The sequence below is a fragment of the Oncorhynchus tshawytscha genome, linkage group LG08 (assembly GCF_018296145.1).
Source record: "Oncorhynchus tshawytscha isolate Ot180627B linkage group LG08, Otsh_v2.0, whole genome shotgun sequence".
In the NCBI taxonomy this organism is placed as follows: Eukaryota; Metazoa; Chordata; class Actinopteri; order Salmoniformes; family Salmonidae; genus Oncorhynchus; species Oncorhynchus tshawytscha.
In genome coordinates, this window is record NC_056436.1 from 76,768,460 (window position 1) to 76,787,970 (window position 19,511).

Below are 19,511 nucleotides of genomic sequence, written 5' to 3' on the forward strand. Positions count from 1 at the left end.
GAATCTGTACAGAAGATCTAGGTGCTGCTGTAAGCCCTCCTTGGTTGGCGACAAAAGCACCAGATCATCAGCAAACAGTAGACATTTGACGTCCGATTCTAGTAGGGTGAGGCCGGGTGCTGCAGACTGTTCTAGTGCCCTCGCCAATTTGTTGCTATATGTTGAAGAGGGTGGGGCTTATGCTGCATCCCTGTCTCACACCCCGGCCCTTTGGAAAGAAATGTGTGTGTTTTTAAAAAACATTTTTAACCGCACGCTTGTTGTTTGTGTACACACATTTTATAATGTTGTATGTTTTTTCCCCAACACCACTTTCCAGCAATTTGTATAGCAGAACCTCATACCAAATTGAGTCAAAGGCTTTTTTTAAATGTACTATAGCATGAGAAGACTTTGCCTTTGTTTTGTTTATTTGTTTGTCAATTAGGGTGTGTAGGGTGAATACATGGTCTGTCGTATGATAATTTGGTAAGAAGCTAATTTGACATTTGCTCAGTACATTGTTTTCACTGAGGAAATTAACTAGTCTGCTGTTAATGATAATGCAGAGGATTTTAACAAGGTTGCTGTTGACACATATCCCACTGTAGTTATTGGGGTCAAATTTGTCTCCACTTTTGTGGACTGAGGTGATCAGTCCTTGGTTCCAAATATTGGGGAAGATGCCAGAACTAAGGATGATGTTAAAGAGTTTAAGTATAGCCAATTGGAATTTGTGGTCTGCATATTTGATCATTTCATTGAGGACACCATCAACACCACAGGCCTTTTTGGGTTGGAGGGTTTGTATTTTGTCCCGTAGTTCATTCAAGGCAATTGGAGAATCCAGTGGGTTCTGGTCGTCTTTAATAGTTGATTCTAAGATTTGTATTTGATCATGTATTTCTTTCCATCTGATAGGGATGTCAGTGGACAGACTGTGAACGCTCTGAGAGACTTTGGGTTGAGATCAGTGATAAAGTAGTCTACAGTACTACTACCAAGAGATGAGCTATAGGTGTACCTACCATACGAGTCTGGGTTGAGGTCAGTGATGAATTAATCTACAGTACTACTGCCAAGAGATGAGCTATATGTGTACCTAGCGTAGGAGTCCCCTCGAAGTCTACCATTGACTAAGTACATACCCAGCATGCAACAGAGCTGCATGAGTTTTGACCCGTTTTGTTGGTTATGTTGTTGTAGTTGTGCTTGGGGGGGCATATGGGGGAAAGAAAGCTGTCACCTCAGGTAGGTGTTTGTCCCCCTGTGTGCTGAGGGTGTCAGGTTCTTGTCCGGTTCTGGCATTTAGGTCACCACAGACTAGTACATGTCCCTGGGCCTGGAAATGATTGATTTCTCCCTCCAGGATGGAGAAGCTGTCTCCATTAAAGTATGGGGATTCTAGTGGGGGGGGAGGGGGGGGGGGTATAGGTAGCACACAGGAGGACATCTGTCTCTGTTGAGATAATTTCCTTAGAGTGAGTTAGGTCTGCTCTATACCAAATTAACATACCCCCTGAGTCCATTCCCTGTTTCACACCTGGTAGTTTGGTGGATGGGACTACCAGCTCTCTGTAACCTAGAGGGCAACCAGTGGGTCCATCTCCTCTATGCCAGGTTTCTTGTAGGATGACAATGTCTGTATCTCTCTCTTTCTCTTTCTTTTTCTCTCCCTCTCTCCTCTATCTCTCGCTTTCTTTCTTTCTCTCGCTACAAAGGTCACTGATTGAAAAGCATGTAACAGAGTGTGATGTGTTTGGGCGAATGATCAGAGGTTTCATATTCGGACCATACAGTGACTGTCCCAACAGCTGCACCACCCCACCAAGACCAATCAGCCTGTTACCAACCCTACTGTCTGAGAATAATCCTTGTACAGTCCATCCATGTGTGTGTTCCCACCTGCACTCCCTCATAGGGAACCTCGTCGTACGTCCTGGAGTCAGTAGAAGTGCTACTAGAAGATGTGGCCCACCTGAGAGAGAGAGAGGGAGAGAGAGAAAAGTGTGAGATTGCAAAATGTGATTGTGAGAGACTCGAACATTTGACAAACACGTAATCTCTCCATTCCTCTCTCTCTCTCTCTCTCTCTCTCTCTCTCTCTCTCTCTCTCTCTCTCTCTCTCTCTCTCCCTCTCTCTCCCCTCTCTCTCTCCTCTCTCTCTCTCTCTCTCTCTCTCTCTCTCTCTCTCTCTCTCTCTCTCTCTCTCTTTCTCTTTCTCTCTCTGACTCACAGGAAAGAGTGTCTCGCGGCATCTCTGATGTTAGCGATGGTTTCCACGTCTACATAGTCGTAGTGTAGTGACTCTGGATCTGAGGCTGTACCTGTCTCTACCAGCAGAACACCCAGCCATCGCCCCAAATCATCAGAACTACACGCCTACAGGAGGTGGAGGGAGATCGAGACAGAGACAGACAGAGACAGAGAGAGAGAGAGAGAGAGAGAGAGAAAATTATCAGATTAGACAGACTCAACAATCTGACATTACCAGCACATGCAGAAGACATTTTCTTGTTCTCCTTCAGTATTCCAATCTGCTAAACTTCTTGAAGTACTGTGTTATAATGTATGGTGTCATGAATTGTATCCCATATTGCATGTAGAGTATTTTACCTCCAATGCAGCCACCTCTGTGCCCCCCTTCAGTATCCTGAGGGCGAAGGGGTGTTTGGGTCCCAGTCCTGGAAACACCTCACACCCATGGAGGGGTAGAGGGGCCAGGGAGGGCCGGGGGACTCCTCTGTCAGGGTGGAAGTGGAGAGAACCCCCATACACACAACACCACTGGTCCCTCCATACCTGGCTCACCAACACAGACAGGTATCCTAGGCAGGAGAGGAGAGGAGTGGGGGAGGGGAGGAGAGGAGAGGAGGACTGTAAAGGTATGGTTGGAATATCATTGCTGTTATCAATAGGTTATTGTGAAATTAAATTATTTTAGCTCAATTGTTTTTGTGAGTAAGTATGTGGAAATGTTTCAAGGTGAGAGAGAGACACAGATGGAATGAAATAGAGAGAAAATATAGAATAGTTCAGGGAAGGAGTGAGAGGTGAGACGGAGGAGGAGGGGGGGGGTGTCCCACCTCGTCGAGGGTCTGTATCTGGGGAGGGGGGCGTGCGTCGCCAGGTAGGAGGGGCTTTTTCTTGGAGAAACTGATGATACGTGTTATCTTACGACCTGCTGCTAGAGCCCCCGCTTCACCTTACCTACACACACACACACACACACACGCACGCACGCACACACGCACGCACACACACACACACACACACACACACACACACACACACACACACACACACACACACACACACACACACACACACACACACACACACACACATAATAAAATGTCATAGTTATAAATCAATCTCCATGTTGAGGGTCAAGCTACAAAGCAATAAAGAAGAGAATGGAATATTCCATTTAGCATCCAAAGCGACTTATAACAATGAGTGCAGACAATTTTTTCCATCAGTGGCCCCAGCGAGAATCGAACCCACCACACAACACAACAGTCTCTCACCATTCTCTCTGTTGTCCCTGTTATTCTCTCCTGTAGCCACTTCAACACTGTCTGACATAGTTTTTTCACCAGACAGCTTCTGAGAGGAAAGAGGAAGGACATAATAACAGTATATTCAGTTCAATCATGAAACACAAAACACACAACAGTTGAGCCAATTCCACCATGCTCCTCCCTTTCCCTTACCTCTCTCTCTAGCTGAATTTATGGCAGAGGGAGAGAGGGAGAGAGAGAGAGCAATGTTTTGCACAGAGTGACAAGCTTTAACCAGTTGAAAGGATATGTCAACTCTGTCATTATTGTTTACAACCACCATAACTATGTCCCAAATGGCACCCTATTCCCTATTCTGTTATTATTCTGTTGTTATGTTATTATTCTGTTATTATTCAGCTGTTCTGTTATTATTCTGTTGTTCTGCTATTATTCTGTTATTATTCTGTTGTTCTGTTATTATTCTGTTGTTCTGCTATTATTCTGTTGTTCTGTTATTGTTCTGGTATTATTCTGTTGTTCTGTTATTATTCTGTTGTTCTGTTATTGTTCTGGTATTATTCTGTTGTTCTGGTATTATTCTGTTGTTCTGTTATTATTCTGTTGTTCTGTTATTATTCTGTTGTTCTGCTATTATTCTGTTGTTCTGTTATTGTTCTGCTATTATTCTGTTGTTCTGGTATTATTCTGTTGTTCTGGTATTATTCTGTTGTTCTGGTATTATTCTGTTGTTCTGTTATTATTCTGTTATTATTCTGTTGTTCTGTTATTATTCTGTTATTATTCTGTTGTTCTGTTATTATTCTGTTGTTCTGCTATTATTCTGTTATTATTCTGTTGTTCTGTTATTATTCTGTTGTTCTGCTATTATTCTGTTGTTCTGTTATTGTTCTGGTATTATTCTGTTGTTCTGTTATTATTCTGTTGTTCTGCTATTATTCTGTTGTTCTGTTATTGTTCTGGTATTATTCTGTTGTTCTGGTATTATTCTGTTGTTCTGCTATTATTCTGTTGTTCTGGTATTATTCTGTTGTTCTGCTATTATTCTGTTATTATTCTGTTGTTCTGTTATTATTCTGCTGTTCTGTTATTATTCTGTTGTTCTGGTACTATTCTGCTGTTCTGCTATTATTCTGTTATTCTGTTATTATTCTGTTGTTCTGTTATTATTCTGCTGTTCTGCTATTATTCTGTTGTTCTGGTATTATTCTGTTGTTCTGTTATTATTCTGCTGTTCTGTTATTATCCTGTTGTTCTGTTATTTTTCTGTTGTTCTGTTAATATCCTGTTGTTCTGTTATTATTCTGTTATTCTGTTATTATTCTGTTATTATTCTGCTGTTCTGTTATTATTCTGTTGTTCTGTTATTATTCTGTTATTATTCAGTTGTTCTGTTATTATTCTGTTATTATTCTGTTGTTCTGTTATTTTTCTGTTGTTCTGTTAATATCCTGTTGTTCTGTTATTATTCTGTTGTTCTGTTATTATTTTGTTATTATTCTGCTGTTCTGTTATTATTCTGTTGTTCTGTTATTATTCTGTTATTATTCTGTTGTTCTGTTATTATTCTGTTGTTCTGTTATTCTTCTGTTGTTCTGTTAATATCCTGTTGTTCTGTTATTATCCTGTTGTTCTGTTATTATTCTGTTGTTCTGTTATTATTCTGTTGTTCTGTTATTATTCTGTTGTTCTGTTATTATTCTGTTGTTCTGTTATTCTTCTGTTGTTCTGTTAATATCCTGCTGTTCTGTTATTATTCTGTTGTTCTGTTATTATTCTGTTGTTCTGTTATTATTCTGTTGTTCTGTTATTTTTCTGTAGATGTTTTATGTATTTAGGCTGTGGATTCTATTGGGTTTCTACACACAAACACACACTTAATCTAGTGTAACACACACTGACTCTAGTGTAACACACACCTTGTCCAGCTCAGTCTTTCTGGGCATCATGGGAGAAGTGGACTCTTCTGGTCCTTTTCCCTGACTCACTTTACGGACCACCTGAGAACACACACACACACACACACACACACACACACACACACACACACACACACACACACACACACACACACACACACACACACACACACACACACACACACACACACACACACACACACACACACACACACACCTGGATGTGGAAAGGGAAAGGAAAAGTGTGTGTGTGACAGGTGTGTGTATGTATGTGTGTGTGTGTGTGTGTGTGTGTGTGTGTGTGTGTGTGTGTTGTCCTCACCCTGAGCCACCTGTGTGCCTGCTCCCGGCTCTGCACAGCCAGGACCAGAGCCTCTCCACTGGGTGGAGAGAACCTCAGCTCATGTCTCTTCCTGCGTCCCTCTTTAGGGGCGTAGACAACAGTGCAAAGGGTCAGGGGCAGGTCAACATACGGGGACACGTCCTTAGAGCTCTTATAGCACTGGAGGAGAGAACACAGGGGTTAAGGATTGTGTGTGTGTGTGTGTGTGTGTGTGTGTGTGTGTGTGTGTGTGTGTGTGTGTGTGTGTGTGTGTGTGTGTGTGTGTGTGTGTGTGTGTGTGTGTGTGTGTGTGTGTGTGTGTGTGTGTGTGTGTGTGTGTGTGTGTGTACCTGTAGCCTGTTGTCCCGTATGACAGTCAGTTGCTTGGCCCACTGTCCAAAGCGTTTCTTTCGCAGCAGGAAGGCACATATCCTACAGTCTCTGACAGGGAGCATGGAGCTCTCATCACTAGGCCAGTGGTGGGTCAGCCTGGACCCTGGTCCTGCTCCCCTTTCCTCTTCATCCTCCTCATACGACTCATAGGAACTACTCAGAGCATCAGAGTCATTGTCTGGGGAGAGGGAGAGACCAAGAAACTACAGTTAGACAGACCAATCAGAAGAAACTACAGACTGAGACCAATAAACTACAGTTAGACTGAGACCAATCAGAAGAAACTACTGTTAAACTGAGACCAATCAGAAGAAACTACAGTTAGACTGAAACCAATCAGAATAAACTACAGTTAAACTGAGACCAATCAGAAGAAACTACAGTTAGACTGAAACCAATCAGAAGAAACTACAGTTGAACTGAGACCAATCAGAAGAAACTACAGTTAGACTGAAACCAATGAGAAGAAACTACATTTAGACTGTGACCAATCAGAAGAAACTACAGTTAGACTGTGACCAATCAGAAGAAACTACAGTTAGACTGTGACCAATCAGAAGAAACTACAGTTAGACTGAAACCAATCAGAAGAAACTACAGTTAGACTGTGACCAATCAGAGGAAACTACAGTTAGACTGTGACCAATCAGAAGAAACCACAGTTAGACTGTGACCAATCAGAAGAAACTACAGTTAGACTGAAACCAATCAGAAGAAACTACAGTTGAACTGAGACCAATCAGAAGAAACTACAATTAGACTGTGACCAATCAGAAGAAACTACAGTTGTCTGTGTTAAGGAATACAATTCTTAAAAATCTCTTTAGGAGTGAAATGTTAACACACTTCTCTCTCGATTGTAGAAAAGACACACACACACACACACACACACACACACACACACACACACACACACACACACACACACACACACACACACACACACACACACACACACACACACATACATACATACATACATACATACATACATACATACATACATACATACATACATACATACATACATACATACATACATACATACATACATCTGCACATGTTTATTACAAAGAACAAAACGTCAATGTCACCCTGGAAAGGGAGTTGTAACCACACAGACCAGAAGCTATGAATGGTCCTGTAGGATATGTTTTCTACAACGTTTGACTCACAGGAGTTTTTGCGTTGTCGTCCGTTGATGCAGGTAGAAGGAGAGTTGTTGTCTGCATCCTCATAGTAACCATCCTCTATGGAGTTAGGAGGGCTGGAGCTCCCACGTGTGGTGATGTACTCTGGCTGCTTGCCAGGGCTGAGAGGTACTGCCTCTTCATAGTAAGCCTCAGGAGGGGGGGTGGTGGGCAGGGGCGGAGGGGTCTCTGAGGAGCGGGGGGGAGAGGAGTCTGGACTGCTCTATAGGATAGGTAAACACAGGTACTGCACTTATATGACACATTACATACCAATACACATGTAACCACACATGAAAAACAACAGTTTGTTTGCAATGGTTCTACGAATCAGACACACACACGCATGAACGTACACACACCACAAACACACACACTGTGCAAAGCTAGGTCACTTGTAAAATACGTGTAGAATGGGGGATCATCAACACAATGGGGGATCATCAACACAATGGGGGATCAACTAACACTATGGGGGATCATCAACACAATGGGGGATCATCAACACAATGGGGGATCATCAACACAATGGGGGATCAACTAACACTATGGGGGATCATCAACACAATGGGGGTTCATCAACACTATGGAGGATCATCAACACAATGGGGGATCAACTAACACTATGGGGGATCATCAACACAATGGGGGATCATCTAACACTATGGAGGATCATCAACACAATGGGGGATCAACTAACACTATGGAGGATCATCAACACAATGGGGGATCATCTAACACTATGGAGGATCATCAACACAATGGGGGACCAACTAACACTATGGAGGATCAACAACACAATGGGGGATCAACTAACACTATGGAGGATCATCAACACAATGGGGGATCAACTAACACTATGGAGGATCATCAACACAATGGGGATTCATCTAACACTATGGAGGATCATCAACACAATGGGGGATCAACTAACACTATGGAGGATCATCAACACAATGGGGATTCATCTAACACTATGGAGGATCATCAACACAATGGGGGATCAACTAACACTATGGGGGATCATCAACACAATGGGGGATCATCTAACACTATGGGGGTTCATCTAACACTATGGGGAATATCTAACACTATGGGGGATCATCAACACAATGGGGGATCATCTAACACTATGGGGGATCATCTAACACTATGGGGGATCATCTAACACTATGGAGGATCATCAAACACTATGGAGGATCATATAACACTTTGGAGGACCCTCCCCCTCTCTCTCTCCCTCGGTTCCTCTCGCTCTATCTTTCTCTCCCTTGGTCCAACCCCCCCCGTCCCTCTCTCTCTCTCTCCCTCGGTCCCTCTCGCTCTATCTTTCTCTCCCTTGGTCCAACCCCCCCCCTCTCTCTCTCTCTCTCTCTGCTCAGTCCCTCTCGCTCTATCTTTCTCTCCCTTGGTCCAACCCCCTCTCTCTCCCTCTCCCTCGGTCCCTCTCGCTCTATCTTTCTCTCCCTTGGTCCAACCCCCCCCTCCTCTCTCTCTCTCTCTCTCGGTCCCTCTCGCTCTATCTTTCTCTCCCTTGGTCCAACCCCCTCGGTCCTCTCGCTCTATCTTTCTCCCTTGGTCCAACCCCCCTCTCTCCCTCTATCCCTTTCTCTCCTTTTGGTCCAACCCCCCTCTCTCTCTCTTTCTCTCCCTTTGTCCAACTCTCGCTCTCTCTTTCTCTCCCTTGGTCCAACCCCCCCTCTCTCTCTCTCGGTCCCTCTCGCTCTCTCTTTCTCTCCCTTGGTCCAACCCCCCCCCTCTCTCTCCCTCTCCCCTCCTCCTTCTCTCTCACTGACTGGTAATAGTTCAGTGGGGAGCTGTAGCAGGTCTCAGAGGAGACTGAAGTACGGACACTGACTGACAGATAGAGGGACTTGTTATAACTGCCCTGCAGCTGCAGAGAAAGAGAGGGAAAGAGAGAGGGTGAGAAAGAAAACAAGAGAGAGTGAGAGAGAAAGAGACAGCACTACACTCCAGAACCATCTGTCTTGTCTGTCCTGTTCAAATCTTTCTTACTGCCATACCTCTCTGTCATCCACCCTTACTGCCATACCTCTCTGTCATCCTCCCTTACAGCCATACCTCTCTATCATCCTCCCTTACAGCCATACCTCTCTGTCATCCTCCCTTACAGCTATACCTCTCTGTCATCCTCCCTTACAGCCATACCTCTCTGTCATCCTCCCTTACAGCCATACCTCTCTGTCATCCTCCCTTACAGCCATACCTCTCTGTCATCCTCCCTTACTGCCATACCTCTCTGTCATCCTCCCTTACTGCCATACCTCTCTGTCATCCTCCCTTACAGCCATACCTCTCTGTCATCCTCCCTTACAGCCATACCTCTCTGTCATCCTCCCTTACAGCCATACCTCTCTGTCATCCACCCTTACTGCCATACCTCTCTGTCATCCACCCTTACAGCCATACCTCTCTGTCATCCTCCCTTACAGCCATACCTCTCTGTCATCCTCCCTTACTGCCATACCTCTCATCCTCCCTCAGCCATACCTCATCCTCCCTTACAGCCATACCTCTCTGTCATCCTCCCTTACAGCCATACCTCTCTGTCATCCTCCCTTACAGCCATACCTCTCTGTCATCCTCCCTTACAGCCATACCTCTCTGTCATCCTCCCTCTACAGCCATACCTCTCTGTCATCCTCCTTATCAGCCATACCTCTCTGTCTCCTCCCTCATCCTCCCTCAGCCATACCTCTCTGTCATCCTCCCTTACAGCTATACCTCTCTGTCTCTGTCATCCTCCCATTACAGCTATATCCTCAGCCATCTGTCATCCTCCCTTCATCAGCTATACCTCTCCTCTATCATCCTCCCTTACAGCCATACAGCTCTCTCTGTCATCCTCCCATACCTACAGCCATACCTCTCTACCTCTCTGTCATCCTCCCTTACAGCCATACCTCTCTGTCATCCTCCCTTACAGCCATACCTCTCTGTCATCCTCCCCTTGTCACAGCTATACCTCTCTGTCATCCTCCCTTACAGCCATACCTCTCTGTCATCCACCCTTACTGCCATACCTCTCATCCTCCCTTATCATCCTCCCTACTGCCATACCTCTCTGTCATCCTCCCTTACAGCCATACCTCTCTGTCATCCTCCCTTACTGCCATACCTCTCTGTCATCCTCCCTTACTGCCATACCTCTCTGTCATCCTCCCTTACAGCCATACCTCTCTGTCATCCTCCCATTACAGCCATACCTCTCTGTCATCCTCCCTTACAGCTATACCTCTCTGTCATCCTCCCTCCCTACAGCCATACCTCTCTGTCATCCTCCCTCCTCCCTTACAGCCATATCCTCCCTTACAGCCATCTCTCTGTCATCCTCCCTTACAGCCATACCTCTCTGTCATCCTCCCTTATCAGCCATACCTCTCTGTCATCCTCTCTGTCATCCTACAGCTATACCTCTCTGTCATCCTCCCTTACAGCCATACCTCTCTGTCATCCTCCCCTTACAGCCATACCTCTCTGTCATCCTCCCTTACAGCCATACCTCTCTGTCATCCTCCCTTATCAGCCATACCTCTCTGTCATCCTCCCTTCATCCTCCCTTACAGCCATACCTCTCTGTCATCCTCCCCTTCTGTCATCCTCCCTTACAGCCATACCTCATCCTGTCATCCTCCATCCTTACAGCTACCTCTCTGTCATCCTCCCTTACAGCCATACCTCTCTGTCATCCTCCCTTACAGCTATACCTCTCTGTCATCCTCCCTTAGCAGCCATACCTCTCTGTCATCCTCCCTTACAGCCATACCTCTCTGTCATCCTCCCCATTACAGCTATACCTCTCTGTCATCCTCCCTTACAGCCATACCTCTCTGTCATCCTCCCTTACAGCCATACCTCTCATCCTCCCTTACAGTCATCCTCCCTTACAGCCATACCTCTGTCATCCTCATCCTCCCTCCTACAGCCATACCTCTCTGTCATCCTCCCTTACAGCCATACCTCTCTGTCATCCTCCCTTACAGCCATACCTCTGTCACCCCCCACCCCCCACCCCTTTATGTACAGGGTGATATCACAGCTTATGCTCCAAATGGGCCAGCTATGATTTAATTCCAGAGCGTCATTGTTGTTGAGGGGAACGAGTCAATGGTTACTAGGATTGATATACAGTACTTCAGATTCATAGACACACACAAAAACACATGTATGAACACACAGGAACAGTAAATGTGTGTAATGTGTAGCTCACCTGTTTTGAGGGTATTGTGTCAGTGTGTGTCTCTGTGTGTGTGTCCTGCTTCTCTTTCCTGTCCTCTGTCATGTCTTTCAGCTCCCCCAGGTCACAGTCTGGACAGAGGTAGAAGACAGTTAAAGGGAAAGTTCAGGATTTTACAACTTGAAGTTAGGCAGTTGCTCACCCTAAAAATGAGCCAGGAGAAACGGTTGTAAAATCTTTAACTTCTCCTTTATTGATGCTCTGGTTGTTCAAATAAAGTTAGTATCGCTCCGAGAACCAAACTCACCAAAGGTCTCGAAGAGGGATTCCACAAAGCTGGTGCCGTGTCTGTAGACTGACGTGTTCATGGACAAGTAGTCTGGTCCTGTCACTGAGACAAAACATGCTGTTTAAACACATTTTTAGAAAGATATTATATTGTTTGATTTCACTTTATCTGTGATGTCTCTGTTCCTATCTGTCTATCTCTGTCTATATCAGACCTGGGTTCAATTACTATTTGAAATCATTTTGACCTAATTAGATGAAGGTTAAATAAAAAATTAAATATAATAATTAAACAAATTCAAGCATCTGTGCTTGAATGAGTTTGCCTGTACAAACCCCCTTCCATCTGGCACTCTGGCAGACTAAAGCAAAAGCTTAAAAGTATTTGAACAATTTCAAATATAATTTGAATCCAGGTCTGGTCTATACCTCTGTAGTCTCCTACCTGTGGCTGTAGCTGTCTGTCTGTAGTCTCCTACCTGTGGGCTGTAGCTGTCTGTCTGTAGTCTCCTACCTGTGGCTGTAGCTGTCTGTCTGTAGTCTCCCTACCTGTGGGCTGTAGCTGTCTGTCTGTAGTCTCCTACCTGTGGCTGTAGCTGTCTGTCTGTAGTCTCCTACCTGTGGGCTGTAGCTGTCTGTCTGTAGTCTCCTACCTGTGGGCTGTAGCTGTCTGTCTGTAGTCTCCTACCTGTGGCTGTAGCTGTCTGTCTGTAGTCTCCTACCTGTGGGCTGTAGCTGTCTGTCTGTAGTCTCCTACCTGTGGGCTGTAGCTGTCTGTCTGTAGTCTCCTACCTGTGGCTGTAGCTGTCTGTCTGTAGTCTCCTACCTGTGGGCTGTAGCTGTCTGTCTGTAGTCTCCTACCTGTGGCTGTAGCTGTCTGTCTGTAGTCTCCTACCTGTGGCTGTAGCTGTCTGTCTGTAGTCTCCTACCTGTGGGCTGTAGCTGTCTGTCTGTAGTCTCCTACCTGTGGGCTGTAGCTGTTTGTCTGTAGTCTCCTACCTGTGGGCTGTAGCTGTCTGTCTGTAGTCTCCTACCTGTGGGCTGTAGCTGTCTGTCTGTAGTCTCCTACCTGTGGGCTGTAGCTGTCTGTCTGTAGTCTCCTACCTGTGGGCTGTAGCTGTCTGTCTGTAGTCTCCTACCTGTGGCTGTAGCTGTCTGTCTGTAGTCTCCTACCTGTGGGCTGTAGCTGTCTGTCTGTAGTCTCCTACCTGTGGCTGTAGCTGTCTGTCTGTAGTCTCCTACCTGTGGGCTGTAGCTGTCTGTCTGTAGTCTCCTACCTGTGGGCTGTAGCTGTCTGTCTGTAGTCTCCTACCTGTGGCTGTAGCTGTCTGTCTGTAGTCTCCTACCTGTGGGCTGTAGCTGTCTGTCTGTAGTCTCCTACCTGTGGGCTGTAGCTGTCTGTCTGTAGTCTCCTACCTGTGGGCTGTAGCTGTCTGTCTGTAGTCTCCTACCTGTGGGCTGTAGCTGTCTGTCTGTAGTCTCCTACCTGTAGGCTGTAGCTGTTTGTCTGTGGTCTCCTCCCTGTGGCTGTAGCTGTTTGTCTGTAGTCTCCTACCTGTGGCTGTAGCTGTTTGTCTGTAGTCTCCTACCTGTGGCTGTAGCTGTCTGTCTGTAGTCTCCTACCTGTGGGCTGTAGCTGTCTGTCTGTAGTCTCCTACCTGTGGCTGTAGCTGTCTGTCTGCAGTCTCCTACCTGTGGGCTGTAGTTGTTTCAGCAGGTTCCTAACAGAGGTCTTCTTCTCCTCAGTAGGAAAGCTCAGAGTCTCGTTGTCCAGCAGCTTCAGCAGAACGTTGAGCTCCGTCACCAGGACATCCATCGCTAAGGAAGGGGTTGAAGGTTAGAGGTCAGAAGTTACTGGTCAGGGAGGGAGAGGACAGAGGTCAATCGACCCAGACTAAACAACTTTCTGTTTCTGTCAACAAATATAGACACGTACGCATACCCATGCATCCCTCTCTCACTCTCTCTCTCTGGTCTATCTCTGTCTCTCCTCATCTCTGTCTTAGTCTCCCCTCCCCCCCTCATCTCTGTCTTAGTCTCCCCCATCTCTTGTCTCCCCTCATCTCTGTCTTAGTCTCTCCCCCCATCTCTCTGTCTCCCTCATCTCTGTCTCCCCTCATCTCTGTCTTAGTCTCTCCCCCATCTCTCTGTCTCCCCTCATCTCTGTCTTAGTCTCTCCCCCCATCTCTCTGTCTCCCTCATCTCTGTCTCCCCTCATCTCTGTCTTAGTCTCTCCCCCATCTCTGTTGTCTCCCCCATCTCTGTCTCCCCTCATCTCTGTCTTAGTCTCCCCCCCCATCTCTCTGTCTCCCCTCATCTCTGTCTCCCCTCATCTCTGTCTTTGTCTCCCCCATCTCTCTGTCTCTCTCTCCCATCATCTCTGTCTTTGTCTCTCCCCCATCTCTCTGTCTCCCTCATCTCTGTCTTAGTCTCCCCCCCATCTCTGTGTCTCCCTCATCTCTGTCTCCCCTCATCTCTGTCTTTGTCTCTCCCCCATCTCTCTGTCTCCCCTCATCTCTGTCTCCCCTCATCTCTGTCTTTGTCTCTCCCCCATCTCTCTGTCTCCCCTCATCTCTGTCTTTGTCTCCCCCATCTCTCTGTCTCCCCTCATCTCTGTCTCTCCTCATCTCTGTCTTAGTCTCCCCCCCCCCCATCTCTCTGTCTCTCTCAGGGGTAGGGGAAACCCAGTACTGCACTTACATACATCCAATACGTAGATACATAACATCATGATGTTTATGAAGTCAGCTTTTTAGGAGTATATCATTCAGATGTTGGTGTGCGAGGTGGGACTAGGCCGCTCCCTGTTTTCAGAACAAAGTGAAAATAAACCTTAAGCTCTGCAAGCAGGTTTATGTTCCTGAGAGCAGGTCTGTGAACTGTGTGTGTGGGTGTGTATTTGTGTGTTTGTGTGTGTATGTGTGCATATGTGTCTGTGTGTGTGTGTCTGTGTGATCGTGAATCATATGGAGCCTGAACCGACAGACACAGTGACCTAGACTAACCATGAGCTCAATTTACAGCCCTACCCCAGCTCTCTCTCTCTCTCTCTCTCTCTCTCTCTCTGGTCCATCTCTTTCTCCACTTCTCTCTCGCTCAATTCAATTTCAATTCAATTTCAATGTTCAATATAAGGGCTGTATTGGCATGGGAAGCATATGTTTACATTGCCAAAGTGAATTAAACAATAATAAAAAATAACAGTAAACATGACACTCACAGAAGTACATTACACTCACAGAAGTACATTCCACTCACAGAAGTACATTACACTCACAGAAGTACATTACACTCACAGAAGTACATTACACTCACAGAAGTACATTACACTCACAGAAGTTTCAAAAGAATAAAGACATTTCATATGATGTGTATATACAATGTTGTAATGATTTGCAAATAGTTACAGTACAAAAGGGAAAATAAATAAACATAAATATGAGTTGTATTGACAATGGTGTTTGTTCTTCACTGGTTGACCTTTTCTTGTGACAACAGGTCACAAATCTTTCTATGATGGCACATGATTGTGCTATGATGGCACACTGTGGTATTTCACCCAGTAGATATGGGAGTTTATTCAAATGGGTTTGTTTTCGAATTCTTTGTGGATCTGTGTAATCTGTGGGAAATATGTGTCTCTAATATGGTCATAACATTTGGCAGGAGGTTAGGAAGTGCAGCTCAGTTTCCACCTAATTTTGTGGGCTGTGTTCACATAGCCTGTCTTCTCTTGAGAGCCATGTCTGCCTACGGCGGCCTTTCTCAATAGCAAGGCTATGCTCACTGAGTCTCTACATAGTCAAAGCTTTCCTTAATTTTGGGTCAGTCACAGTGGTCAGGTATTCTGCCGCTGTGTACTCTCTCTGTTTAGGGCCAAATAGTATTCTAGTTTGCTCTGTTTTTTTGTTCATTCTTTCCAATGTGTCAAGTAATTATCTTTTTGTTTCCTCGTGATTTGGTTGGGTCTAATTGTGTTGCTGTCTGGGGCTCTGTGGGGTGTGTTTGTGTTTGTGAACAGAGCCCCAGGACCAGCTTGCTTACATGACTCTTCTCCAGGTTCATCTCTCTGGTTTGGGAATCGCTTTCTTTTAGGTGGTTGTAGAATTTAACGGCTCTTTTCTGGATTTGGATTGATATTCTACGTTGTACACTGAGGATATTTTTGCAGAATTCTTCATGCAGAGTCTCAATTTGGTGTTTGTCCCATTTTGTGAATTCTTGGTTGGTGAGGGGACCCCAGAACCATAAAGGGCAATGGGTTCTCTCTCTCTCTCTCTCTCTCTCTCTCTCTCTCTCTCTCTCTCTATGGGGTAGTGGAAACCCAGATGTCCATACAATGGCTGTGAGAAACAGTGGTCTAGGCCAAGACATCTCTCCCCCTCTCCTCACACACAGTGGAGTAAATAGGCGTGCTGTGCTTGAACTGATTTGATATGCCAGCTACTCAGACAATGTGTGAGGATGTCCATGTTTCATTAAGATGGAAAAGAATCGGATTGGTAGAGAAGCATGCTGTTACATATACACACACACGCATGCCCACACACACACGCATGCCCACACACACACGCATGCCCACACACACACGCATGCCCACACACACATGCATGCCCACACACACACGCATGCCCACAGACGCATGCCCACACACACATGCATGCCCACACACACACGCATGCCCACAGACGCATGCCCACACTCATACTCTCTGACCAGTTGTTCTCTGCAGATACATATGATAATTGCCTGGCAGTAGGTTGTTAAGCCCAGAGGAGGGCCCACATCAGAAAACCAGTCTTCAGTAAGGGAGCAACACTGTTCAGACACACAAAAGACACAAACACTCACACACACACGGCAGGTCAGTTTTCTCTGGTTTCTCATTGGTGATTATAAAATGGTTAGTTCGATCCCTGAATGCTGATTGGCTGACAGCCGTGATATATCAGACCGTGTGCCATGGGTATGACTAACATGTATTTTTACAGCTCTTATTACATTGGTAAACAGTTATAATAGCAATAAGGCACAGCAGGGGTTTGTGGTATATGACCAATATACCACGACTAAGTACTGTGTCCTAGGAACAGCCCTTAGCCGTGGTATATTGGCCATATACCACACATCCCCCGCCGTATTGCTTAGTTATATCATGATTACTCGCCCTGTGTCCCAAATGGTAAAATATCCTTTATGTAGTGCACTACTTCTGAACAGAGTCCTATGGGTTCTGGTAAAACATAGTGCACTACTTCTGAACAGAGTCCTATGGGTTCTGGTAAAACATAGTGCACTACTTCTGAACAGAGTCCTATGGGTCAGACCGTATGGGTATGACTAAACATGTATTTTTACTGCTCTTGTTACATTGGTGAACCTGGACCGGGTATCCTGGAAGGATATTGCCTCATCCCGTCAGTGGAAGATTCCTGGTTGCTCTTTAAAAGTGCTTTCCTCACCATCTTAAAGAAGCATGCCCCATTCACAAAATGTAGAACTGAGAGCAGATATAATCCTTGGTTCACCCCAGACTTGACTGCCCTTGACCAGTAAAAAAACATCCTGTGACGTTCTGCATTAGCATCGAATAGCCCCGGTGATATGCAACTTTTCAGAGAAGTCAGGAACCAATATACTCAGTCAGTTAGGAAAGCAAGGACTAGCTTTTTCAAACAGAAATTTGCATCCTGTAGCACTAATTCCGAAATGTTTTGGGACACTGTAAAGTCCATGGAGAATAAGAGCACCTCCTCCCAGCTGCCCACTGCTCTGAGGCTAGGAAACATTGTCACCACCAATACATCGAAGATAATTGATCATTTCAATAAGCATTTTTCTACGGCTGGCCATGCTTTCCACCTGGCTACCCTTACCCCTACTCCTACCCCTACCCCTACCCCGGGCAAACATCTCAGCACCCCCTGCAGCAACTTACACAAGCCCCCCCTTCTCCTTCACCCAAATCCAGACAGCTGATGTTCTGAAAGAGCTGCAAAATCTGGATCCCTACAAATCAGCTGGGCTAGACAATCTGGACCCTCTCTTTCTAAAATAACCTGCCAAAATTTTTGCAACCTCTATTACTAGCCTATTCAACCTCTTTTTCGTATCGTCTGAGATCCCCAAAGATTGGAAAGCTGCCGCGGTCATCCCCCTCTTCAAAGGGGAGACACTCTAGACCCAAACTGTTATAGACCTATATCCATCCTGCCCTGCCCTTCGAAAATCTTCGAAAGCCAAGTTAACAAACAGATCATTTCGAATCCCACCGTACCTTCTCCACTATGCAATCTGGATTCCAAGCTGGTCATGGGTGCACCTCAGCCATGCTCAACGTCCTAAACAATATCATAACATAAACTCTCCTTCCAGACTCATATAAAACATCTCCAATCCCAAATAAAATTTTGAATCGGCTTCCCTATTTCGCAACAAAGCATCCTTCACTTATGCTGCCAAACATACCCTTGTAAAACTGACTATCCTACCGATCCTTGACTTTTTAAATGCGATGTCATTTACAAAATAGCCTCCAACACTCTACTCAGCAAACTGGATGTAGTCTATCACAGTGCCATCTGTTTTGTCACCAAAGCCCCATATACTACCCACCACTGCAACCTGTATTTTGTCACCAAAGCCCCATATACTACCCACCACTGTGACCTGTATGCTCTTGTTGGCTGGCCCTCACTACATATTTGTCGCCAAACCCACTGGCTCCAGGTCATCTATAAGTCTTTGCTAGGTAAAGTCCTGCCTTATCTCAGCTCACTGGTCTCCATAGCAACACCCACCCGTAGCACGCGCTCCAGCAGGTATATCTCACTGGTCATCCCCAAAGCCAACACTTCCTTTGGCCGCCTTTCCTTCCAGTTCTCTGCTGCCAATGACTGGAATGAATTGCAAAAATCAATCTGGAGTCTTATATCTCCCTCTCTAACTTTAAGCATCAGCTGTCAGAGCAGCTTACCGATCAATGTACCTGTACACAGCCAGTCTGTAAATAGCACACCCAACTACCTCATCCCCATATTGTTACTTATCCTCTTGCTCTTTTGCACCCCGGTATCTCTACTTGCACATCATCATCTGCACATCTATCACTCCAGTGTTAATGCTAAATTGTAATTATTTTGTCTCTATGGCCTATTTATTGCCTTACCTCCCTACTCTTCTACATCTGCACACACTGTACATAGATGTTTCTATTGTGTTATTGACTGTATGTTTGTTTATGTGTAACTCCGTGTTGTTGTTTTTGTCACACTGCTTTGCTTTATCTTGGCCAGGTCGCAGTTGTAAATGAGAACTTGTTCTCAACTGGCCTCCCTGGTTAAATAAAGGTTAAATAAAATAAAAAATACATATAAAATAGACACCAGCATTTAGTCACACACATAGCAGACATGTTAACATGCTTTCTGAGATGCAGATAAAGTCAGACGACCCAGTGTCAAACCCACTGGGTCAAACATGAACAGATTTAGTTCCTGAACCAGGGCACCTCAGCAGTGAAACAGATTTAGTTCCTGAACCAGGGCACCTCAGCAGTGAAACCAATTGAGTTCCTGAACCAGGGCACCTCAGCAGTGAAACAGATTGAGTTCCTGAACCAGGGCATCTCAGCAGTGAAACAGATTGAGTTCCTGAACCAGGGCGTCTCAGCAGTGAAACAGATTTTGTTCCTGAACC

The 19,511-nt window shown here is 45.4% G+C and overlaps 2 long non-coding RNA genes and 1 pseudogene across 2 annotated transcripts; all 3 read right to left on the minus strand.

Annotated features, from left to right (window-relative positions):
- Positions 1 to 19,511, minus strand: part of LOC121846934 — a 39,925-nt pseudogene that overhangs the window by 11,927 nt on the left and 8,487 nt on the right.
- On the minus strand, positions 9,560 to 10,078 carry LOC121846935. The gene is made up of 3 exons (XR_006083934.1): positions 10,044 to 10,078; positions 9,862 to 9,948; positions 9,560 to 9,786 (listed from the first exon to the last, which is right to left on the minus strand). It is a non-coding gene; the product is annotated as an uncharacterized LOC121846935 (long non-coding RNA).
- On the minus strand, positions 11,091 to 11,347 carry LOC121846936. Its single transcript, XR_006083935.1, has 3 exons — positions 11,309 to 11,347; positions 11,146 to 11,203; positions 11,091 to 11,114 (listed from the first exon to the last, which is right to left on the minus strand). It is a non-coding gene; the product is annotated as an uncharacterized LOC121846936 (long non-coding RNA).